Here is a 27314-nt window from a genome sequence, read left to right as displayed (position 1 = left end):
TTTATATTGAAAATTACAAAGTGTGTGTCTGATCTGTAAGAAAGATTGCCTGCTATAGCAACAACTGTTTTGTCTGTCAACAACATTCATAACCATATGTTATGTTATTCATTTTAGAAGGAACATTTATTTCAGAGGCAGCTTGCAGAAGTGAGCTCAGATCTGTCAGAAATTAGAGGAAATTTTTAAATAATACAATATTTCTCATTTCAGAACTTGCATCTAAAGCAAAATATCTACATACCTAATGTTGTGCAGTTATCCCTATGATATCGGTAAGACCCTATTTATCCTTAAAATGTTATGGATCTAGATCTGTTTAATGCATAAATTTCTACTCTCATATTCAGGAGGCTCTTTCAGCACTTTCTTTCAAATCTTGCACAGGAAATAACAGCAAGGTAGAAATACGATATTTCATTCATTTTTCAACAATTACATTTTTTTGCATTTCATTGAAGTCTGACTGAACTTTTCTCCCTTGTGTTCAATTCACTTAGTTGGTAACATGGTCACTCCTGAGTAAGCAGAAAATGAATTCAATATTCACGTGAAAAATCAATTCATAAGTCTTCTGGATTCTGTTGGAATTCTTTGAGAACAAGCAGGATAGAGAAAAAAGAATCAATGGGTGTTTTGTACTTGGATTTTCAGAAGCCTTTGACTAAGTACTGCACATGACGATGCTTAGCAAGATAAGAGCACATGGTATTACAAGAAAGATGCTAACATGGATAGAGCATTGGCTGATCGGCAGGAGGCAAAGAGTGTGAATAAATGGAGACTTTACTGATTGGCTGCTGATGAATAGCGGTCCTCTGCAGGGGCTGGTATCGGAACTTCTCTTTATGCAGATGATCTAGATAACAGAATTGATAGCTTGGTGGCCAAGTTTGCAGATGATAGAAAGATAGGTAGAGGGGCTGGTACTGATGAGGAAGCAGGGAGGCTGCAGAAGGACTTAGACCGATTTGATGAATGGGCAAAGAAGCTGCAGATGGAACGCATTGTTGGGAAGTGTATGGCCATGCACTTTGGTAGAGGGAATAAAACAGTGGACTATTTTCTAAACAGTGAGCAAATTCAAAAATCTGAGAAGCAAAGACTTGGGAATCCTCATGCAGGATTCTGTTATGCTTTGTAACTTTAAAACATTAAACTAATTCAAAGGAAAACATGGGAGTCCAAAAATGCAGATCTAACTTCCAGTTTACTTTCAGTGGGGCACAGACATATCACTTGATAGCATGATGATGTATCTCATAATCTCAGGTTCTGGGGCCTCCTCCATGGTGTTTGTAGGATTTAACTCTGAGACTGCAGGAAGTAGTTCTGACAGCTCTGGACACATTTCTTCTCCTTTTCTTTCTCTGGAAATACTTCAGTCTCTTTCATTTTCTTTCTCACATTCTTTCTCTGTTTCACACCATTCTTATATATTCTTTCTCTCCTTTTTCTTTAAGTTTGTGCAACTTGATCTTGGGAGGTCCATTTAGCTCACTGGGTTATTCTCATATTAATCCTTCTATTACCTCCTTTTAGATCTGATCTCTGTTTTTGGCATCCTCATCTGCAATATGATCTGACGAATCCTCTGTTTTCGTATCTCCACTGACTCCTTTCTTTTTGATATTCCATTCACCCAGCTGGGCTTTGGTCTTTGCACTGACTTTTACAAGCAGCTTTTGCCTCCCAGTTGAAGTTCATGTAATAACCTACAGAGCACAGCATAGTTTCTGATTCTTTATACTCACAAAAGCTTGCAACTTTCCATAAGTTCCTTGAACTCTCTTTCAGCTGAAAGCCAAGCCACGTTTCACAAGTAACTACCTGATTAACATATCAGAGACTTTCTCAGATATTTTGCCTACAAAAACTGTTGTAGTTGGATCACTACTTTTGTTACTTCCATGCTTCTTCTGAGCAGCATGGTCCTTTCCAATCAGAGACACAGAGGTTAGCTTCAACACTAACTTGTTCTTTGTTGGGCATTGGTTCAAGGTGTTCGGCATGGAGGCAATTGTGGCATCATGCAGTACCATTCTTATTCACTTTCAGTTGGCTTCAATGCAGGGATGGTCCTCTAATCAGGTGATAATTGTCTCAGCCAATCTCATATCTACAATGCGGGTCCTTCTATTTTTACCACATACATGCTCAATGTGGCTTGTTGGTTGTTGTATTTCACTGTCACGAATGTCATTTCCACAGGAGTTATCTTTTCTCTGGTGTAAGTTTTGAGTTGGATATCTGCAGGCTTCAGTTCAGTATCTTTGCAATAGCATTTAAACTCATTTTGTGGAATGACTGAAACAGCTGAGCCAGTGTCCAATTCCATTTTAATTAATTTTCTGTTCACTTCTGGTATGTCATATTGTTTCTCTGCTGTTAGTTATCACATTGTAAATCACGAACCTATAGAGTCCTGTGTCACTCTCATCATTATTAGATTTTTCATCAACAGCATGCAGATTAACACTCATTTTGAAACTGCAACTTGATTTTTTACATTATTTCTTCCTTGTGCAGTCCATTTATTTTTGTCCGGTTGACAAGCTCTTTGTATATGACCTACCTTGCCGTGACTTCTGCAAATTTCAGCCTTAAATCTGCATTTGTTCGGTGTATGTGAGCCTCTGCCACAATGTGTTTTGTTTCACCAGGCTGGTTTCTGTTTAAATGCTGTCATTTTGTTCAAGCTCACTTTCATTCCTGACTGCTGCTCAATTGCATCTCTGCCTGCAGTTTCCATTGAAATAGCAATTTCGACTGCTCTTTTAAATGTAAATTATGCTTCAGTTAGGAGGCAATTTTGAATGCTTTCTTTTAAATGCAATAATTTATCACTGCATCATTAAGCCATCAATGAACTGCCAATGCTCAGACAATCTCTGTAATTAGGCCACATACACTGAGGCTATGTCCACATTACACCGGATAAATACGTAGCTGAAGCTTTTTCTCTTCATTTTTAACCTTTGTCCACACTAAAACGGCATTTTCGTCCCCTGAAACTGGAGCTTTTCAGAAATGCTTTCCAGAATGTGTTTTTTTGAAAATGTCAGATTGGCCGGATCAGTGTGGACAGGGTAACCGTAGACTTTTGAAAATGCTATCAGATGGTAACGTGCTATTTCATTGTTTTCTTGAACGCAACCTAACAATTTCAGAACAGACAGCAACAAAACTGATGCCAGAAGAGTTAGAAATGTACTCACCAAATACTTTGACCCATAACTTACTGAATAAATAATTATACTCACTTTGCCCTATTTTCTGTCCTTGCTCGTAAGAAAGTGGTTTACCTATTTATGCAAGTATTTCTCTGACAATAGATGTGTAACAGCCTAATGTAACATTGTTTGGAAATACAAGATAACACTGATGCAGACATGTTTTACACATCTTTTACAAGGTGCTTTATTAATGCAACAGAGTTAGTCAGTTTTTCAATGTTCGTCGTCAGCCGGGTCAATCTGTCTGTGAACTCCCTGTTGGTTGCCTCCGTACACTCCAGTATTTTTTTTTACTTTTAAGTTCTCCTGCGCGAAAGCCAACAGCTGTCCGTCGTTTAAGATTTTTTAGTCTGTAACTACACAAATGCGCACTTTTATGACGAGATTTGACACCAAATATGTCGCTTGTTTTCGGTAGATGTGTCCTGCACATGTGCAGGAGGAGGAGATTCGCCGAAATCTCCGTTTCAATGTAGATAAAGATATTTTTTTAAATGCATAGTGTGGACGCCTATTGTTTTTACACGAAACCGGTGTTTTCAAAATTATCCGGTGTAGTGTGGATGTAGCCTTAGGCTTCATAAGTGGAATCAAAATGAAGGGGAGTCAATTTCAGGCTACGTCCACACTAGACCGGATAATTTTGAAAACGCCGGTTTCACGTAAAAACGATAGGCGTCCACACTATGCATTTTAAAAAATATCTCCGTCCACATTGAAACGGAGATTTTGGTGAATCTCCTCCTACTGTGCATACACAGGACACATCTACTGAAAACAAGTGACATGTTTGGTGTTGAATCTCACTGTGAAAGATGGTGCGTATTTGTGCAGTTACAGACTAGAAAACCTTAAACGACAGACAGCTGTTGGTTCTCGTGCAGGAGGACTTAAAAGTAAAAAAAAACAAATACTGGAGCGTATGGAGGCAACCGACAGGGAGTTCACAGACATATTGACCTGGCTGACGACGAACATTGAAAAAATGACTAACTCTGTTGCATTAATAAAGCACCTTGTTAAATGTATAAAACATGTTTGCATCAGTATTATCTTGTATTTCCATACAATGTTACATTAGGCTGTTAGACATCAATATCAGAGAAGTACTCGCATAAATAGGTAAACCACCTTCATACAAGCAAGGACAGAAAACAGGGCCAAGTGAGTATACTTATTTATTCAGTAAGTTATGGGTCAAAGTATTTGGTGAGTACATTTCTAACTCTTCTGGCTTCAATCTCATTGCCATCAGTTCTGAAATTGTTAGGTTGCGTTCAGAAAAACAATGAAATGGCACACCGCCAGCTGACAGCGTTTACAGATTTCTCCAGTTACCCCGTCCAGACTGATCTGCCCAAGTGGCGTTTTCAAAAATACACACCTTGGACAGCGTTTCTGAAAAGCTCCGGTTTTGGGGGATGAAAACGCCGTTTTAGTGTGGACGAAGGGTAAAAACGAAGAGAAAAAGCTTCAGTTACGGATTTATCCAGTGTAGTGTGGACGTAGCCTGAGTGGAATCAAAGCGTTCAAGGTGTGTTTATGAAGGTGCTTTGCAATTTGCAATGGCTTTGGGTCTACATGTTCCTGCATCACTTTTACAATAGCAGCAAAGCTAATTTCTAATGGTTTGGTTGGAGCTGTCAAATGTCAAAGCAACTGTATGCCTTTAAACCTAATGAACTCAGCAAAACTGGCACTTGCTTCTCATTGGCTATTTCATTTGCTTCAAAATACTATTCTAATAGCTCAGCATACATGTCCCAATTACCTGCTGTGTAATCAAGCTTGTCTATCTTTCTGATGTAGCCCCCATTTCTGGTTTTATATAATGATTATTCTTTATGTATTCCTTTGTTTTTTGACTCGATCATGTCTTCCCTTCCAAAGACCATCTCTGCATGTGTTTGGCTTTTTCTTTTAAATTCGACCATTTCTTGCAGCATTTTTGTTCAGTTCAAACATCTTGCTCTGCTTTAACAAGTTTTTAGCCCTCTCCTATTCGCACTAAAATACCTCATCACTGATGTTATGTTTTGTAACTTCATAACATTAAGCTAATTCAAAGGAAAACATGGGAGTTTGAAAAATCAGATCAAACATTGAGTTTACTTTAAGCAAGTTGTGTATATACACGTGATAGCATGACAATGTATACAATTAACGTATTTTTGCATATAACCCATGATTATTTATTTAAATAAACTCGACTGCTTAACTGAACAATATATATACAAGATTGCTCAAATATTATTGAAATATCAAATACCCCACAGATTTCTTAAAGTTTAACTTGCAGGTTGAGTCGGTGGTGAGGAAGGCTATTGCAATGTTAGCATTCATTTTGAGAAGACTAGAATATAAAAACAAGGATGTAATGCTGAGACTTTATAAGGCATTGGGTGAGGCCTCATTTGGAGTTTTATGCCCTTTATCTAAGAATGGATGTGTGGACATTTGAGAGGGTTCAAAGGAGGTTCACCAAAATGATTCTGGCTTATCATATGAGGAGCATTTGATGGCTCTGAGCCTGTAGTTACCAGAATTTTAGAAGAATGAGGTTGGAATCTCATTGAAACCTGTTAATGTTGAAAGGTATAGATATAGTGGCTATGGAGAGGATGTTTTCTGTAGTGAGAGAGTTTAAAATGACTATGCCACTGATGATATCAAACCCTCAGAATGGAGGGATGTCCATTTAGAATGGAGATGAGGAGGGATTTCTTTAGCCAGAGGATGATGAATCTGTAGAATTCATTGCCACAGGTTGCTGTGGAGACCAGGCCATTGAGTGTATTTAAAGTGGAGTTTAATAGGTTCTTGATTAGTCAGGGCATGAAAGGTTACGGGGAGAAGGTAGGAGAATGGGGTTGAGAGGGAAGTGGGTCAGACACGATCAAATGGCAGAGCACTCTGAATGGGCCCAAAGTCCTAATTCAGCTCCTATGCCTTATGGTCTTTAGGCATTTCTCTGTACTCATGCCTAACATGTCAGGAGTCTCTCAAAACGTATGTCTTGTATGAAGTCTTGCTCTATAGCCATTAGCAAGTGGAACTTAGATTCAGCACCAAAAACAATAGCAACAGCATTTTGCCCTTCTACAATATCTTTAACACAGTAAAACATCCCAAGACTGTTCATGACAGCTTTATAAGGCAAAAATCAACATGAAGCAGCGTAAGTAGATATACTGGAACAAATGACAGATTTTAAGAAACTTATTAAAAGAGGTGGCTGTGTGGAGAGGTATAAGCTGGGAGCTTGGCTGCTCTGAAACTCGACAGCTAATGAGGTTTGTCAATCATGAGAAGAAGTAAACTAGGAATGCACCAGATGTCAGAAACAGGCTGAGAGGTGTGAAAAAATCCAGTGAGATATAAGCTTGAGGATATTTCCATGCAGAATTTTTATGGATGTAGCTCATTTCAATAAGTTGACTATGTCATCGATGATGTTGCTACCATATTGCTCCATGAACAACAGCTTGCAACTGGAAAGGGGCTTTGAATAAATTTCAATGTGTCCTACACTTCCCCAATTGACTTCCATATATTTCTGTGTAATTAATATGCTTCAACTTGAATGAACAACCAATTATCTGCGGATCACTTTGGATGTCCTGACAAGATGCAATAGGGCATTACATGAACATAATTTGGTTCTTTTCTCTTTTCCATTTCTAGTTGTCAGGCAAAATTGAATAATGTTAGGCTCAAAATCTGGGTTATGCTGATTATTTGAAAAAAATTATCTCAGACTTCACTCCCAGGTTGTAAGTCTTGAGATACTCTGAAGATGTTTAAAATCTATCTTTTAGTCCAAGAACATTATGGGCTAACATCAATTTTCAGTAGATCAATTTCTGAATGTATTTTCTACACTGTGTATAACATGTTAATATAGAGCATTCCTGTTAACAGCAAGTTTACTGTAGCAAAAATGACAGTTGTTTAGATAAGGAATTCTCCTTTTCAGCTGTTCCCAATTGATTGTACAGCTGATTCGTGGAGGTGAAATGTTTCTCAGATATATGGTTGTCAGTATGGAAACTGTGTAAATCAGCAAACAGCTCTCAGCATTGACTGAAGTTGGTCAGACATTGTGCCTGAATGGCTAGAACTTTCTCTTTATCTTGCTTAATAAACACATTGACAGGAAATACCTTTTTGTCAGAATTGCAGGAATCACTCAACAGGAGTTGAGCCTCGTAGGACTAAACAAAGCAAGAACATATGTCACTGTCAAGAGGATGAAATAAAGTGGCTATATTGAAAAGTGGCTCAACTTAGACTTTCTCTTAATACAGCAACCTTTGTATCTGTCTACACGGTGTGTTAGTTTGCCTTAACTGCTGGGAACTGGTCAGTTAATAAAACAATCTTGCTTTTGGAGAATTTTAATGCTATTGATACTAGTAAAGGTGGAACCAAACTAAATCAGGCAATTATCTCATCAGAATCAGAATCAGAATCAGAATCAGACTTTAATCGCCAAGTACCTATGCACATACAAGGAATTTACTTCCGGCAGATGTTGTCTCTCTGCTCATAACAATAATAATGATAAATATAAATGAAAATATAGATTATACATACAGGTAGTGCAATCCAAGTAATAGTTAGCCGACAGTTAACCGGCAGTTAACTGTTCAGCAAAGTGACCGCAGTAGGGAAAAAAACTTCTCCAGTGCCTATTAGTCTTAGTCTGGAGGGATCTGAAGCACCTACCAGACGGAAGCAGATCAAACAGTCCATGCGCAGGATGGGAAGAGTCCTTTATGATGTTCCCCGCCCTCTTCTTCAACCTGGAAGAGTACAGGTCCACAATAGAGGGCAGGGAGGCTCCAATGATGCACTCGGCAGTCCTCACTGTGCGCTGTAGTCTGGTTCTATCCTGCTTGGTGGCGGCTCCAAACCACACAATGATGGAGGTGCACAGGACAGACTCAATGACTGCAGTGTAGAACTGCAGCAGCAATTTCTGAGGCAGACCGTATTTCCTCAAGAGCCTCTATAAAAACTAAAGAGCTATTGATGGTAGGTCACTGATGGTCTTTCCAGCTGCAGGGCTTCCACTTCATCCAGTGCAGTATTCTGAAGAGCCGAGATACCATAAAGATCATGCCCACAATCCTTCTAGGGGCTCCGAGGAGACTCGTATTCCCCTACTTTCTCAGCCGGCTGACAATGACCTGTGGAATTTTAACCAACAGGTCACCATGTGGATGCACTTTATGCCTGCTTTGGGTGGCCTACAGGCCAAAAGTTTTAAATAGCCTTTGGGGATTCTGACACTCACTTTGACCCCCTACCCAATTAAAATCAACTTGAAGTTAAAAAAAACTCCTCTGTACTTCCTTTCTTCTATTTATCTTATCTATTGAATTATTTCCTCTATGTTATCAAAGATTTACCTATCCATAAAAATTGGTCTTGACCTATTTCATTTATGCGCATTTACATCTGTTTCGATTTATCTTTGTCTATTTATCAACATCTGTCAATTTCACACTTTTCTCTGTTTCTGAGTATCTGCTTTTCAATGCTGCCTCGATTTCAGTATATTGTGAACTTAGAAATCTCATTTCTCCACGTTTACCTTTGTCTGTGCTTCCCAATCACTCATTTTATCTCTCTGAGTGTACCGTACTTACTCTAATGTTATCCTTTGTGGTGTGTGCTGTGCACATAACCTGGGTTTCCTGTGGGCCACAAATCTGTCAGCCCTGAACCTGTTCCACATTAAGATCTAAAAACATTGATCTTACTAATGATCAGAACCATGATGGGCCTCACTAAACATTAAAAGTAGAATTGCATACAGAAGCTGATAGACAGAAGCAGTCAGGCATGGAGAGAAAAAAAGATCTACCCAGTAGTTCTTATAATGAACATAAAATCATTACAGCTTTTCGTGGATGAGAGAAAAGGAAAATTAGATCTCCGTTATCCACAATTAAGAACATGAACAGTCACTGTCATTGGGAATCAAAAGCTTATCCTTTTCATAACTCTGCCCAATCCATCCATTTTCTCATGATATCCCTTAACCCATATGCCTAGCAGCAAATGCAATAGTCTCACAAACATATTGCACTGTCTACTTCAATAGTTTTGCCCAATAACTTAGTCAACGACAATCTTTGTTCTCATAGTACAGTGTTCTCCTGACACCCCTTCCTATTCATGTACAAAATCAATACATTTGAAAAATGGCAGCAGTCACAAAAAAGTTAATTCATTAATTAAATATAAAATTAAAACCTGACATTACAATGGAATTTGTAACATAAATTAAAAGTTTACTAGATGTTCTTTTACTGGGTGGCATAATGGTGCAATGGCTAGTTCCACCACCACACAGTTCCCAACTCAAGTTCAATCCTTATTCCATGTGCTACCTATATGAAGTTTGCATGTTCTCTCTGGGACTGCATGGATTATCCTTAAGGTTTTCTTCCTCATCCCAAAGAAATATTGATAGGTTAATTGGCTACCGTAAATTACCCTCAGTATAGATGGGTGGGAAGAAATCACATTGGAGTTGATAGGTATGTGAGAAGTGGAGGGTTTTTGAGGAATAAATGGGCCAGTGGGACTGACGGATTTGTCCTGAGATCCATCTATGCAAAACTCAACTAGCTGAAATGTCACAGGGAAATACGAGAAATGTAATAGCTATGAGAAATACTGATACTGGAAGAAAACTGGAAGGAAAAACATAGGAAAGGTTCTTACAATTGGTATTCCCTGCATATTGATTGCATATGTTACGGGTCAACGTTTCTGTGAGCATCACTTTAAACGCCTGGACGGGGGTGGGGGGGGAGAGGTGGATGACATCAGTATAACAAAATGCAGACAAATTTCTGGGACATTTGAGAGAAAGAGTTAAGACTTTGGACCACGTGCAGGAGATCACTACATTGCTGCTGGCACATAACATAAATTAGGGGCTCATCCGGGATATGAACAAACTGGAGCTTATTGATTGATTTCATTGATTACTTTCCTTTTGATTGACTTGTGTGTGGGAACCAGCAGCAATAGACCACAAACTGAGTCAAGGTTTAATGTTTTTTATTTATATTATATTTATTAATATTTACTCAAAATACAGAAAATTAAACAAACTACTCTTCTAAACAGAAGTTAACAGTGTTATGCATTGTAGCTCCCAAACTGTCAGGCTTAGGGACAGTTCTTAAAGTCTTAAGATGGCAAGCTAGAAAGTTCCAGTAATACATGGACTAGATGAGAGGAGAAACTTGTAGATCCAGATTAAAATGCAACAAGGAAGTGATCATGAAAAATTCCATAGGTTCCATGCCTGGAAAACAAGGTAACAGTCACAGAAGATCTTAGCTGACAAGTAATGTTCTAAAATCCAGTTAGAGATATCACAAGCTGACAGTCACGGAATACTCCTTAGCACGAGTGGTCACCACATAACACACCTGAATCCATGTAAGGGTTAACAAAAAGTTGTTGTCACAGTGTACTCCAGGAATCCATGCATGGATTGTACAAAATAACAGTCACATATCCAATTTGCACCATGTGCCACTAATTAACCCAATCCTTTGGGCATGGGAAAGTAACAAACTTCACCCCTTACTGTAGCGAGCTCCTGCTCACGGTCCGAGGTCTTAACTCTCTCTCTTTCTCGAATATCCCAGCAATCTGTCCACATTTTGTTATACTGACATCATCCACCCACCCTGTCCAGGCATTTAAAGTGACGCTCACAGAAATGTTGACCCGTAACACATATGACAAGTAAATATTGGAAATGATGGTATTGCTGTATTGTACTGATTGTCCCCTACTTTACAAGAAAGCCCAAAGAGGAGGACAAGTGATAATAACACATGCTCCTAGATCCACATCATTCCTCGATTTTTGCCATTTTATTTGCTGAACTTTAGCACCAACAAGGGACAATGAAAATTCATTTTCTTTCCCTTTTTCCCTCTTTAAAAGCTGCTTCTTGACATTTTCTGGGTCAACTATCTTCTGTTATATTTTAAAACTTTAACCATGCGGTAGCGGATAACTAGTGTAGAAAAGGGAGGAAAGGTCTTAATTAGTTTTCTCTTTTTGTAAAAAAAATATTTTTGCTGAACAGATCTTAAGGCCCACAATGTTCTTCCAACTCAGATGCCTCTTGACACATATGAGCTTTGAAGTTAATCACCTTAAAGTATTTTTGAGGAAGAGTTCATATTATACTGTACTGGGGAAGTTTGAAATTAATGTAACAAAATAATATGTAATGTTGACTATTCATATTTAACAATTGATTGGTATTAATTCTAGTGGGGAAAAAATAAATGCATGATATGAGGATGCAAAATCAGTCAAAGCTGAAGGAAATAAATTCAACAAAAAGTTTCTAAAGTTTGCACTGATCAGAACTATAGAGATGTTGAATGTCAGTTAGATAGGAGGCAAACAAGTCAGTTCATCATTTGAGTAGAAAAGGCTAGGTGTACCAGTGACAAATGAACATCAGAACAGTTGATGTGTCGTGAAATGGCTGAAGTTGTTAAAATAAAAAAAAACAGTTAATCTTTTAAATGCTTACAGAGTCAGAATTTCAAGATAGTTTCAAGTACTATGTAACAGTTGAGAACAATCATCTGAAGAAAGGGTATGAAATCAGAGGCAAACATACAGAATTTATGAGGTGGACAAATCCAACAGCTTAGGTCTTCTAGGTATTTAAATGGTGATGGGTTGGGGGTAGGAATAGGTGGGATTCATTTATCTGTGAGGCGAGAAATGAGAGGAGCTATTTATTGGCAGCATGAAGCAGACAGAAGGGCTGAGTCTAAGGATCAAGATAAAATGGAAGCAGAAAAATAAGTCTTAAAATAAGTACAAGCAGACAAATGTTCCAACGCTGCCCACCACATATTTACATAAACACACTCATACACGCCTACACATGCATAGATACTAAAAACACGGATATAAACAAATACATAAGCAAACATACAGTCATACATATGCACACAAAATGCATACAAACACACAATATGGACACAAAGCACACATATGCAAGCATGGACGAACAAACACATATACAAATACACATGTAAATGAACATAGCATTATTGCGGATTTCAGAATTTCCAAACCTAAAATGCTGAAATATGTAAATAACCTATGTCTGTTCTTCATATCCTTCATCAAATGCAATTCATGTTTTGTGACCAAACTTGCTTAGTTCCTCTTCTTACTTTTAGAAGGGTTTTCCCTGAGGAACCAGGCTACTTATTTCCAATTATAAGGGCACTGTGAAGCTTCCTAAGTTCCCAATGTAGTGGATACATATCAGAATTGAAAACAAACATGTACCTCCCATGGAGCTGGGTTGGACAAAGGGAGACCTTCCCATTATACTTGCAGATAAGAACCCTCAACAAAAAGAATTATATACCTCTCTCTAAATCTGGAGGACTAAATAAAGAGGGAACCTTTGATACCACCATAACTCACCCTCCCGATTATTCCTGTGCCCTGAAATCCCTCTTTCAAGAGTCTAAGCTTCCCAGTCCTTCAAACCCCACTATCATGGGGTTTTGCAGATGGCCCCTCTGCCCTTATCCCTTTGTATGAGGTAATGATTTCCTTCTCCAGAGACATTATTGCCATATCTCCCTCTCATTTCCCCCAGAAACTCTCGCTTAATAGAGTATCTGTGCTTCTATATAGCAGTGCTGCAGCTCATTTCTACCCCATTCCCCCTCAGAGCTCTTTGTGCACATCTGATCCTAATTGAGTGATGTCCTAGGGTTAATACTGGTCTCCTTGGATTTCTTTCAGTTGCCGAGTGAGTACTACTCTATTTAAATAGATGCACAAAACTGGGTCCTGCTAACTTTCTACTTATTCTTCTTAACACTTTACATTGCCTGCTTTTGATTTATGTGAACCAGAAATGAACAGCTACAATATTATGCACTTCTCATAAATCCTTGCAGCATGACCTCCTGTAAGATTTTAAAAATAGTTTTTCATCTTCTCCTGTTTCAGCCCACTCAGGGATCTCTGATGGGAATCAGGTTCCCCACAGATGACACATCATCATTATGGTGTCCTTCATGTGACCCTCAACACCTTCAGCCTCAGATTCCTCAACTACTCAGATTTTCTGCTCCTGTTACACACGCAGCTGGGGCCTTTGGAGCGAAGGAAATAAATGTGTTTAGCTCACTGAAACAATAAATATCAGACCAGGCAAAGATATTCTTCCATTTGTTGGTCCTTAGGGGACAGATTTTAAAAGGGCAGTATCAAAAATTAAATCTCTGTATTTTCTCTTTTAGAAATGCCAGCAGACACACAGATGTCATTCTAGGTAGTTGGCATTCAGCTTCTGTTCTGTGAAAGACTGGTCTGTTTTTAACAGACAACAATCAATTGCTATATGAACCTCACTAAAAGAAATGGTAAGCAAGATTCTTTTTCCTCCAGCTTTTCAAAAGTCACTGATTTTCACCGCGATATGAGTTAAAAGGCATCAAGGACACAGATGTTTGTTCTTTAAATCGTTATCAGAAAGGACTGATTTCCTTCAGCAGACAGGTCAGGAATCAGGGACATAAAGTAAAGAAATGTAGGGAAAAATTAGCAGGAGGCTATTCAGCCCATTGAGTCTGTTCTGTCAATCAAGAAAATGTGGCTAATCCTCTATCTCAGTATGATATTCATTCTCTCTCTTCATATTCTAAGTTGTCATTTGTAACTAGGTGTCTATTACTTCATAAAATATTCAGTGACTTGACCTATTGTCCTCTGAGGTAGACAATTCTCCCAACTTTACAGCCCTTAAAGTGAAGAAATTTCATTTCATCTCACTAGGGTACTTCCCAAAATTATGACTTGCTGAGCCTTGGTTGTAGATCTCCCCATCTGTCAGGAAATATAGAAGAGGCTTGAGCGAAAGGCAGAGCAGCAGAGGCATTTTAACAATATATTTTACCAATAAACTGCAAAATAACAAGCCATGAGGGGCCATAAAACAAGAGAGAATAGTTACTCAACACATCAAGGGAACAAAGTAACTGAAGGCTAGGAACAATTGGTTGAATCTGCTGGGGGAACAAAATGATATGGATGAGAGCTGGGTTTAAATAGGCTGCAGGTGATGAGTAGGAAATGAATTGTAGGTGACTCCTGTGAGCTGCGTGGGGACTGGAAACTGAGTTGCCTGGCTGTGTCTTCCCACCACCACCACCCAACCATGGCCAGCACTTGGCAGCCCAGAACAATTCAGATGGATCCTGTGATACTTTTAGATGAGTGAGGGATCCAAGATAAAACTGGATGGCATCCAATACCTCTCCTCCAGGCCATACCTTTACCAGTCACCCAGTCCAAAACATCATGAATCCATCAACCAGTGAGCTGTGTGCACTGGATCATCTTCCACCATGGTAGTGTAACCCTCGGGTTCTGTCAGCTGTATAAGTCTAGGGAAGACAATTTCTGGCCGCACCCCCAAACGTGGGAGATTGAGGTGCAAACCCTCCTGCTTGTGTGCATGCTGCGTGATTTGTTACCGTTACAAATCAGTACCCCGAAATAACAGACAGTACACCATATGTAATTAAACAATTTAGCTTTATAATTCTTAATTTGATTAAAGGGTTAGTAAAGTAAAACAAAAAGAAAAGGGCCCATTTTAATGAAACAGTCTAACGTGCATAAGTTAGAGCTCACGGTTTCCCTTCCTCTGATCCTCCATCGATTTCCCTGGGCTTCGTCAACTCCCGACCCCAATCCAAGTCCACTCCTTTCTGGTGTCTATGACCTCTCCTTTCTGGCACCTTCTCTCCCCATCTTCTGCTGAACAAAAGACCCAGATCACCTTGGTGTTAGGCATACAGCCAGAAAAAACACTTCTCTCATTGGACGGCTCACATTCCAAAACCCCCTTTATCTCTAACCATAACCCAAACACTGCTGCTACAGAAAGACCATTACATTAGCTGTGAAACTTTTCCCAGGGTGTTACACTCTTCCCCCACCAAATGTAGTCATGCCCTCATGACAATGAGATAATCTGCCAACCCTTCATGCAAAGCACGGTCCAAACCAGATTTTGATAAGAGAGGGTATACAAGGAAGCAATGATACAGAGGTGATAAGAGAGCTTAAGGTTAAGGAACCCTTGGGAAACAGTGATCATAATATGATCGAGTTCACTTTGAAATTTGAGAAGGAGAAACTAAATTCCAATGTGTCAGTATTTCAGTGGAATAAAGGAAACTACAATGGCATGAGAGGGGAATTGGCCAAGGTTGACTAGAAAGAGACACTAGAAGGAAGGACAGTACAGCAGCAATGGCTGGAATTCCTGCAAAAAGTGAGGGAAGTGCAAGGCAGATATATTCCAAATAAGAAGAAATTTTTGAATAGAAGGAGGACACTGCCATGGCTGACAAATGAAGTCAGAGCCAAAGTAAAAGCAAAAGAAGGCATGTTGGAAGCCAAAGCTAATTGGAAGATAGAGGATCTGGAAGCTTTTAAGAACTTCCAGAAGGAAACTAAGAAGGTCATTAGGAAGTAAAAAATGAATTATGAAACAAAGCTGGTAACTAATATCAAAGAAGATACTAAAAGTTTTTTAAGTATATAAAGGGTAAATGAGAGTTGAGGGTAGATAGAGGTCTAATAGAAAATGACTCTGGAGATATTGTAATGAGATACACAGAAATGGCAAAGGAACTGAATGCATATTTTGCATCAGTCTTCACAGTGGAAGACGTCTGCAGTATACCAGACATTCAAGTGTGTTAGGGAAGTGAAGTATGTGCAGTGAACATTACGACTGAGAAGGTGCTCAAGAAGCTTAATGGTCTAAGTTTGAATAAATCTCCTAGACCTGATGGAATGCACCTTCAGGTTCTGAAGGAAGTAGCTGGAGAGATTACAGAGGCATTAACAATGATCATTCAAGAAATGATAGATTCTGGTATTGTACCAGATGACTGGAAAATTACAAATATTACTCCGTTATTTAAGAAGGGTGGGAGGCAGCAGGAAGTAAACTATAGACCTATTAGCCTGACACCAGTGGTTCAGAAGTTGTTGGAATCTATTGTTAGGGATTAGATTACAGAGTACCCAGAGGCACGTGACAAGATAGGCCAAAGCCAGCATGGCTTCCTGAAAGGAAAATCCTGCCTGAATAACCTACTGCAAATGTTTCAGGAAATTACAAGTAGGGTAGACAAAGGAGATGCAATAGATGTGGTATACGTGGATTTTCAGAAGGCCTTTGACAAGATGGTGCACATAAGGTTGCTTAGCAGGATAAGAGCCCATGGAATTACAGGGGAGTTACTAATATGGGTGGAGCATTGGTTAGTTGGCAGAAAACAGAGAGTGGGAATAAAGGGATCCTATTCTGGCTGGCTGCCAGTTACTAGTGGAGTTCCACAGGGGTTGGTGTTGGGTGCTGCTTTTTATGATGTATGTCAATGATTTGGACTATGGGATTAATCAATTTGTGGCTAAATTTGCTGATGATACAAAGCTAGGTGGAGGAGCAGGTAGTGTTGAGGAAACAGTGTTGCAGAGAGACTTAGATCGTTTAGGGGAATGGGCAAGGAAGTGGCAAATGAAATACAATATTGGAAAGTATATGGTCATGCACGTTGGTAGAAGAAATAAACAGACAGACTATTATTTAGGTGGGGAGAGAATAAAAAATGCAGAGATGCAAAGGGACTTGGGTGTCCTTGTGCAGGATACCCTAAAGGTTAACCTCCAGGTTGAGTCGGTGGTGAAGAAGGCAGATTTAATGTTGGCATTCATTTCTAGAGGTATAGAATATAAGAACAGGAATGTGATGTTGAGGCTCTATAAAGCACTCATGAGACCACACTTGGAGTATTGTACACAGTTTTGGGCTTCTTATTTTAGAAAGGATATACTGACATTGAAGAGGGTTCAGAGAAGATTCACGAGAATGATTCCAGGAATGAAAGGATTCCTGTATGAGGAATGTCTGGCTGCTCTTGGGCTGTATTCCCTGGAGTTCAGGAGAATGAAGGGGGATCTCATAGAAACATTTTTAATGTTAAATGGCCTGAACAGATTAAGATATGGCAAAGTTGTTTCCCATGGTAGGGGAGTGTAGGACAAGAGGGCATGACTAGAGGATTGAAGGACATCTATTTAGAACTGAAATGTGGAGAAATTACTTTAGACAGAGGGTGGTAAATCTGTGGAATTTGTTGCCACAAGTGGTTGTGGAGGCTAAGTCATTGGGTGTATTTAAGGCAGAGATAGATAAGTTCTTGATTAGCAAGGGCATCAAAGGGTATGGGGAGAAGGAAGGGGAGTGGGGATGACTACAAGAATTGGAACAGCCCATGATTGAATGGTAGATCAGACTTGATGGGCCGAATGTCCTACTCCTGTTCCTATATCTTATGATCTTATGGTCTAAAATGCAGTGTCATAGCTCCCCAAGGCGGTACGGGTCACACTTTGATCCCCCGGTGATAGGTCAGCCTATCTGGTGGTCTTCTGATTCTTTGAAACCTCCGTACCACCTCATCTATTTCTTCAATTTCTGACACTACTTGGGATACTGTTGGTCTACCTGGTGAGGACTCCCCTGGCCTATCACTCGTGCCCACCTACAACTTGGACCCCTCTGTCCTTTGGCTGAACCCCGCTTCATCCCTTGCAGTGTCCCACTGAAACCCAGGCTGTCCACAGATAGCAGCCCCCCCCCCCCACTCGATTTCACCTGACTCAGTGTGAGAAGGGTTGGGAATCTCTTCCTCAGTCAGTGGGGAGTTAGTAAAAGGCAGCATATACCACACCGCCATTTCCTCATCCTCTGAATCAGTATCCCACTCAGGGGCGGGGGCCGGTCTAATCTCTCCTGCTGTTGGTCCTTCAGTTGCACCACATCGCTGCAGAGTCCTGTTACTAGGTGTAGACTCCAGGTCGTGCTCTGGGTCAACCCACACCTCTTGTCCTAGAGGCAGAAGGTGGTTCTGATGGAGAATCTTGACAGGCCCATTCCCATCCTCTGGTTTCACCCGGAAAACTGGTACATTTGGCATCTGGCTCTCCACTACATAGGGCGTAGCCGCCCAGCAGTCAGCCAACTTATGCTTTCCAGGTAGTTCCAAATTCCCTATGAGGACTCGGTCTCCCGGCATGAGTTGGGAGAAACTAGCCTTTTGATCATACCTCATCTTATTTCCTTGATTCTGCTTGGCAGCTGTGACCTCAACTAGTTCATATGCCTTTTCCAGCTGCCTTCTCATATCAGACATAAACTCCAGGTAACTCTTCGGTGGTAGGTCTTCCTCACCAGCCCTAAAACAAAGGCCGATAGGCAACCTTGCGCCCAAGCATCAGATAAAACGGTGAATAACTGGTAGCTTCATTTCGTGTTCAGTCGTAGCAGTGGATCAGATGTTCAATATGTTGACTCCACTTGTTCTTGTTGCTGATTTCCAAGGTTCTGAGCATGTCTAGCAAGGTCTGATTAAAGCGCTCACGCTGGAAATCACACTGCGGGTGATAAGGAGTAGTCCTCGACTTCTCGATTCCGAGCGTGCTCAGTAAATCATGTCTGAGCCTACTCTCGAAATCCCGTCCCTGATCATTATGTATCCACCTGGGGAGGCCATAAGAAATGAAATACTTCTCCCATAACACTTTGGCCACAGTGGACACCTTTTGGTCCTTGGTAGGGAAAGCTTCCACATATCTGGTGTAGTGATCCCTGATGACTAAGACATTCGCCATGTTGCTGCAATCTGGCTCTATTGACAGGAAATCCATACACACCAGCTCAAGGGGCCCCGCACTCTGGAAGTGGGACAACAGAGCGGCCCTCGTAGGCAGCATCTTCCTCCATATGCATCGAATGCACAACTTGCAGTATTCTTCAACCTCTGGCTTCATTCGGGGCCAGTAAAACTGATCTCTGAGCAATCCAGAGGTCTTTTCAACCCCCAAATGTCCAGAATCATCATGAAGTGGCATCAACACAATCCTCCGATACTTCTCCGGCAGAACCAGCTGGGAATGCTGAGGTTGGTCCGGAGGTGACGTGTCCCGATATTAGATCTGGTTCTTCAACTCCAGTCTGGGCCATTCTCTCAGTAATGGAGGCACCACCGCATGTTTAATCTTCTCCGCTTGGGGCATGTATCCCTTTTCGACTGCTGACCTAATGGTACCAATGCCTGGGTCATCTCGCTGAGCAGCTGCCACTTCCCCAGGACTCAATTCCAGTAACTGGTTTGTCTTCAGAGCAGTCAGGTTACAGTAAACTTGTGGAATGGCATCATCAGAAGCTCCCAATTGATCCACCGCTCGATCCTGCCCCTGCCTTCCTTCTGCCTTCACTGTGATGGAAAACTGGCACATGGCTTTCATTCCCGGGGCAGGAACGCTCTCCCACTCCTCGTCCCTTCCAGCCCTTTGTATGCATGTTGGGACAAAGCAACAGCATCAACGTTCCTACTTCCCAGCTGGTATTTCAGGTTGAAATCATAGGCAGACAATGCCACTGAACCACCAATGATCTGTGGCATCTAATTTCACTGAGTTCAGGATATAAGTTAGGGGATTGTTGTCCGTCCTCACTTCAAAATTGACATTATAGGGGTAGTCACTCAACTTATCCACCAATGCCCATTTCAACGCCAGAAACTCCAACTTGTGCATGGGATAGTTTTTCTCAGAGGGCGACAGACTCCGGCTGACAAACACAACAGGTCTCAACCCAGTGCCCTGTTCCCGATACAGGACAACCCCTAAGCCCTCTCTGCCTGCATCTGTATGCAGTACATAGGGCAATCTGGGGTATGTAAAAGCCTGCACAGGTGCCTGGGTCAGCAGCTCCTTCAACAATTGAAAGGCCTCTTCACATTTCGCATCCCACCTCGGTCCAAAAGGCTCCGAAGGGCTAAGTTACTCTTTACCCTCCTCTCTTTCTTCCCCAAGGGAGGGTAACCACACAGAAAGTGATTTAAAGGGTGACTCACTTTTGTACAGTCCTTCACAAACCTCCGATGGTACACACTGAACTCAAGGAACGAGTGCAAAGCTCTCACAGTCTGGAACCTTGACCATGTGGTTACCGCCTCTATCTCAGACTGATATACAGCTACTCCATCCCGGGAAACTACGTACCCAACATAGCTGACAGATGTTTTGTAGAACTGGCACTTGTCCAGGGAAAGATTTAACCCTTCAGCTTTCAGGCAGCGCAGCACCTTCAGTAGCCTCGCTTCATGTTCCTCCAAGGTGAACGCAAACACTATGAGATCATCCAGATACACGAATACCTCAAGCAAGTTCATATCCCCCACCGTTTTCTCCATGACGCGCTGGAAGGTTGCAGGGGCATCCCTTCAAACTGGAAGAATTCTAGTAGATATATAAATGCCATCTTCTCTTTGTTGGCCTCACTCAGGGGGATCTGGTGATATCCACTCCTCAGTCCCGCACACTGAAGCACTTTACACCAGTCAGACAGGCCAGCGCGTCTTTCATTCTTCGTCCGTATACTGGTCGGGGACGGTACACCTGTTCAGAGTCCTATAGTCCACACGCACCCATACCTTCCCGTTCTTCTTCCTGGCCACTACTTTTGGGGATGCATAGGGGCTTCTGGGCTCAGTGGTGATCCTAGCTTCCTTCAAATTATGCAAATGCTGCCGCACATCTTCCACGTCTGCAGGGGCCAGTCGCTGCGACCTTTCTCTGAACAGGGTGTCCTCCGTCACCCGGATAATGTGACGAATGCTCATAGAACAACGCACATCAAACTCGTCAACTGAAAAGGCACCTTCCAATTTCAACATCTTCACTATCAACTTCCTCTTCCAACCCACAGGTATCGAGGAGTCCCTGAAGTTGAATGACTCAGTGGTCATCTTTCCTGCTTTTCCTGACTTGTCTCACTGGGATGCTAGTCATTACCAACACTGGGAAGAGATGCGCCAGGGGCATGCCCCGCTTGAAGGTGTCCTCCCTCTTCGTAGTTTTCCTGACAATCTTTACTCATACTTTGCCTGTACAACCGAGGGCTTCTGCAGTTTGGGCCTCACCAGTAGGCATGCCTGACTCCTCTTTGTCTTTGCATCCACCGGGAGGGTCTCCCCCTTTGCATTCTGGGAAATTTGCAGTTTCCCATCACTCTTGCTACTTCCCTGGGCCATAACACAATTGGCTTTGACTGGCTGAACCACACAGTCCCTCATCTAAACTCGGTATCCGGCCCAATGCAGCCATGCACTTCCTCAAAAGCAGCTCGAAACACCGGGTGGACAGACAATGTTCTCAGGAAGCTCTCTCCAGCTTTCTCCTTCAGGCCCCCATAAGCCTCCTCACAACAGGAGTGTTGGTCCTCACCAGATTTGAAACACCACCCTTCTCAACAGGGACTGGAGAAACCAGCACTAATGTATCAAGGACCTCAGCCACTCCCACATCGGCCTCCAAAAACTCCAGCTTCACTGACAAATAACCATCGTATGGATAATCACCCACACTGATCCCCAGATCTCAAGTGCACTGAGTGGCGTCAATGGTAAATGCGTCAGATGCTGGTTGTAAAATGAATGGTGCAGCAAAGTGACCTGTGACCCTGTGTCAAGTATGGCTCTAGCATAAATACTCTCTATCTGTAGCGATATACTGGAGCTTGGCCTAATTAAGCCTTCAGGAATATGGTTTTTTGCTTTAGGGTGTTCCCTGATACATTGCTGGGAATGAGCTCCCCCCCCCCCCCCCCCACAATGCACCAGGCTGTCCCCTCACTGGGTCTCTTTTAAGTTTTCACAATGACTCTCTCTGTCACTCCCCAAAGGGTTTCCCATCATTCACACACCCGGCTGAAGTGTCCCTCTTCACCAATACAACACCGGCCACTCCCCTTCTCGTGTGACACCTGCTGCTAGCAGCCCTCTGCATAGTTCGTCCCCTTAGAGGATCCATCTCCCGATCAGCTCCATCATAAGGGGAGGCCACAACCGCTGATAACAGCCGGCACATCTCAGTTCTCAACTCTGCCACAATCTCCTCTACCACTCCCGGGGCAGGCCGTTCTTTGTCACTTCACCGCGGGGACCAGTACCGGGGACTGTACTCTGCTGACGGAGGCCTCCCACGCCTCCAACACATTCTCCTCCTCTTGTAATTCTCTGATCAGCTCAACAAAAGAGGGAGAGGCGCGTCTCACGAGACTGTCGGAGACCTCAAGCAATTAGTTTCTGGGACTGGGCACCTTTCGCTATTTGGTCCATCCTTAACTGATTAACCTCACCGGTCTGAAATGGCCCCTCTGTGCCACAAGCAATTTAGCTGTCTCTCTAGCGGAAAGATGTAGGCAGAAAGTTTCTCCCCCTTCTCCTGACACATTCTGAAACCCTGTCATGAGCTCCATTAGGCTTCCTGTTACACCAAACATCTTCTCTAGTGCTTGCATGTAGGCTGCAGAAGTGGCAAGGGGGTTCTGTGCCTTCATGGCCCTCTCTACGTCAGCAGCCCGCCCACTCAAACTTTCAAACAACCGCTGTTGTTTTACATCATCAGAGCACTGCCACACATCTAACAACTGAGAGGTCTGCTCTGCCCAAATCTGATACTCCTTTTCCCCTTTAGGGGTGGGTTTCGTTCCTGAAAACAGGCAGAGCCTGCGATAGCTGGAACTTTGAATCTGGAAATTTTTCCATTTATTCTCCAGACAGGTAAAGGCCGATACTAAATCAAAATTCTCACTCATCACTGAGGGAATGGGGGCTAATTAGACGTTCCAAATCAGACCACTCTCTCCCCTCGCTAAGCAGAAACGAGAGAACCGTCTTTGAAGTCTCCACCTCCAGCTATGGGAGACTCAACTTGCAACTTGGCTCACTCCCCTACACTCTCCTCATCCCGGAAAGCATGGACAGTCCACTGCCCCTCTCCTGGGGCTCCAATAGTGCCAGGCAGATCCACTGCCATTACAACAACGCCAGTCTGAACTAAAATAAGGTCTGTACCCGCCACTTTATCAAATTTCCGTCCCACAATCGTAACTTTGCCTATAGCTTTAACAGTACATGAAAGTCGAAATAACAATTCATTGGGAGTATGAATATCTACCCCACTCAATACAGCTGCATTCGTTACCAGTAGCCCCGTGGATACACACTACCGCTCAGTCCTGGCAGCATCCATACCCACGTATCGTTATCTCTTTACCAGACAATAGTTTAGCACAGACTTAAACACACAGCCCACTGGTTCAATGCTCAGGGCAATCACACGGAATCCAACAAAATCACGTGACAGTGAGTATAGGAATAGAATGAAGTGGAGGATAAATGTGTGACTGAGGGATTGGAGCAGGGGGCAGAGATTCAGATTTTTGGATCATTGGGACCTCTTTTGGGGCAGGTGTGACCTGCATTAAAAGGAGGGGTTGCACTTGAATCCCAGGGGGACCAATATCCTGGTGGGGAGGTTTGCTAAGGCTACTGGGGAGAGTTTAAACTAGAATCATTAGGGGGTGGGAACCAAACTAAGGAGACTGGGGAAGAGGTGGTTAGCTCTCAAATAGAGGAAGCTTGGAGACAGTGTGTGAGGGAGGATAGGCAGGTGATAGAGAAGGGACGTGCTCAGACCGACAGTTTGAGAGGTGTCTGTTTTAACACAAGGAGTGTTGTGAACAAAGCGGATGAGCTTAGAGCGTGGATCAATACTTAGAGCTATGATGTGGTGGCCATTACAGAGACTTGGATGGCTCAGGGACAGGAATGGTTACTTCAAGTGCCGGGCTTTAGATGTTTCAGAAAAGACAGGGAGGGAGGCAAAAGAGCTGGGGACGTGGCACTGTTGATCAGAGATAGTGTCACAGCTGCAGAAAAGGAGGACAACATGGAGGGATTGTTTACAGAGTCACTGTGGGTGGAAGTTAGGAACAGGAAGGGGTTAATAACTTTACTGGGTATTTTTTAAAGGCCGCCCAGTAGTAACAGGGATATCGAGGAGCAGATAGGGAAACAGATCCTGGAAAAGTGTAATAATGACAGAGTTTTCATGGTGGGAGATTTTAATTTCCCAAATATCGATTGGCATCTCCCTAGAGCAAGGGGTTTAGATGGGGTGGAGTTTGGTAGGTGCATTCAGGAAGGTTTCTTGACACAATATGTAGATAAGCCTACAAGACTGTACTTGATTTGGTATTGGAAATGAACCTGGTCAGGTGTCAGATCTCTTAGTGAGAGCGCATTTTGGAGACAGTAACCATAATTCTATCTCCTTTACAATAGCATTGGAGAGAGATAGTAACAGACAAGTTAGAAAAGCATCTCATTGGAGTAAGGGAATTATGAGGCTATCAGGCAGGAAATTGGAAGATTAAATTGGGAGCAGATGTTCTCAGGGAAAAATACAGAAGAAATGTGGCACATGTTCAGGGGATATTTGAGTGGAGTTCTCCATAGGTACATTCCAATGAGACAGGGAAGTTATGGTAGGGTACAGGAAACATGGTGTATAAAGGCTGTAATAAATCTAGTCAAGAAGAAAAGAAAAGCTTACAAAAGGTTCAGAGAGCTAGGTAATGTTAGAGATCTAGAGGATTATAAGGCTAACAGGAAGAAGATTAAGAAGGAAATTAGGAGAGCCAGAAGGGGCCATGAGAAGGCCTTGGCGGGCAGGATTGTAAAAACCCCAAGGCATTCTACAAGTATGTGAAGAGCAAGAGGATAAGAAGTGAAAGAATAGGACAAATCAAGTGTGACAGTGGGAAAATGTGTATGGAATCAGAGGAGGTAGTAGAGGTACTTAATGAATACTTTACTTCAGTATTCATTATGAAACATGATCTAGGTGATTGTAGTGATGACTTGCAGTGGACTGAAAAGCTTGAGCATGTAGATATTAGGTAAAAGGATGTGCTGAGGCTTTTGAAAAGCATCAAGTTGGATAAGTCACTGGAACTGTATGAGATGTACCCCAGGCTACTGTGGGAGGTGAGGGAGGAGATTGCTGAGCCTCTGGCGATGATCTTTGCATCATCAATAAGGACGGGAGAGGTTCCGGAGGACTGGAGGGTTGCAGATGTTCTTCCTTTATTCAAGAATGGGAGTAGAGATAGCCCAGGAAATTATAGACCAGTGAGTCTTACTTCAGTGGTTGGTAAGTTGATGGAGAAGATCCTGAGAGGTAGGATTTATAGAAATTTGGAGAGGTATAATATGATTAGGAATAGTCAGCATGGCTTTGTCAAAGGCAGCTCGGGCTTTACGAGCCTGACTGAATTTATTCAGGATGTGACTAAACACATTGATGAAGGTAGAGCAGTAGATGTCGTGTATATGGATTTCAGCAAGGCATTTGATAAGGTATCCCATGCAAGGCTTATTGAGAAAGTAAGGAGGCATGGGATCCAAGGAGACATTGCTTTGTGGATCCAGAACTAACTTGCCCACGGAAGGCAAAGAGTGTGTGTAGACGGGTCATATTCTGCATGGAGATCAGTGACCAGTGGTGTGCCTCAGGAATCTGTTCTGGGATCCTCTAAGGGGATAGACTATGCAGTCCTGAAGAAGGGATGTTTACTCATTTACATAGATGCTGCCTCACCTGCTGAGTCCCTGAAGCATTTTGGATGAGTGAGTTAGCTGGGGTCTATTTTCCAGTTTTGGACATCTCACAGACTTTAAATCTTCAATTTTAAATTCCTTTGGGAAGACAGGAATACTGATTTTTGCCCAAACAATGAAGATAGGCTCCTTTCAATGGCAGTGGGTGCTCAGTAAGTTGGAGATATCCATAAACACAAATGCCATTGTTAGCAGCAGCGTAGGAGATCAATGCAATGTCAAGATGATAGGAAACACAAGGAATTCTGCAGATGCTGGAAACTCAAGCAACACACACAAAATGCTGGTGGAACACAGCAGGCCAGGCAGCATCTATAGGAAGAAGCACTGTCGTCGTTTCGGGCCGAGACCCTTCATCAGGACTAACTGAAAGAAATGATAGTAAGAGATTTAAAAGTAGGAGGGGGAAGGGGCAATCAGAAATGATAGGAGAAGACAGAAAGGGGTGGGGTGAAGCTAAGAGCTGGAAAGATGATTGGCAAAAGGGATACAGAGCTGGAGAAGGGAAAGGATCATGGGATGGGAGGCCTAGGGAGAAAGTAAGGGGGAGGGGAGCACCAGAGGGATATGGAGAACAGGCAAAGAGTGATGAGCAGAGAGAGAAAAAAATGGGAGGGGGGAATAAATAAATCATGGATGGGGTAAGAAGGGGAGGAGGGGCATTAACAGGTTAGAGAAATCAATGTTCATGCCATCAGGTTGGAGGCTACCCAGATAGAATATAAGGTGTTGTTCCGCCAACCTGAATGTGGCTTCATCTTGACAGCAGAGGTGACCATGGATAGACATATCAGAATAGGAATGGGATGTGGAATTAAAATGTGTGGCCACTGGGAGATCCTGCTTCCTCTGGCAGACCGAGCGTAGGTGTCAATATCAGAATCAGAATTGGGTCAATTATCACTGACAAATGTCATGAAATTTACAGGAGCATTACAGTGCAATAGATAAAAAATACTCTAAAATAGAAAATAAATTATATATCTAAATAAATAAGTAGTGCAAAAAGTGAGGAAAGTAGTGAAATGGCATTCCTGGGTTAATGGACCATTCAGAAATCTGGTGGTGTAGGGGTAGAAGCTGTTCCTAAAACTTTGACTGTGTCTCCAGGTTCCTGTATCTCTTCTCTGATGGTAGCAATGAGAAGAGAGCATGTCCAGAGTGATGGAGGGTCCATAATGTTGGATGCTGCATTGTTGAGGCATCACCTCCAGTGGTGGGGAGGCTAGTGCTTATGATGGAGCTGGCTGAGTTTACAACCCTCTGCAGCCTTTTCTGATCCTGTGTATTGGCACCTTCATACCAGATGCTAATGCAACCAGTCAGAAAGCTCTACATGGTACATCTGTTGAAATTTGCTGGAATCTATGGTGACATGCTAAATCTCCTCAAACTCCTAATGAATTATAGCCACTGGCATTCCATCTTT

The sequence above is a fragment of the Hemitrygon akajei genome, chromosome 10, assembly GCF_048418815.1.
Source record: "Hemitrygon akajei chromosome 10, sHemAka1.3, whole genome shotgun sequence".
In the NCBI taxonomy this organism is placed as follows: domain Eukaryota; kingdom Metazoa; phylum Chordata; class Chondrichthyes; order Myliobatiformes; family Dasyatidae; genus Hemitrygon; species Hemitrygon akajei.
This window is presented reverse-complemented; position numbering follows the sequence as displayed.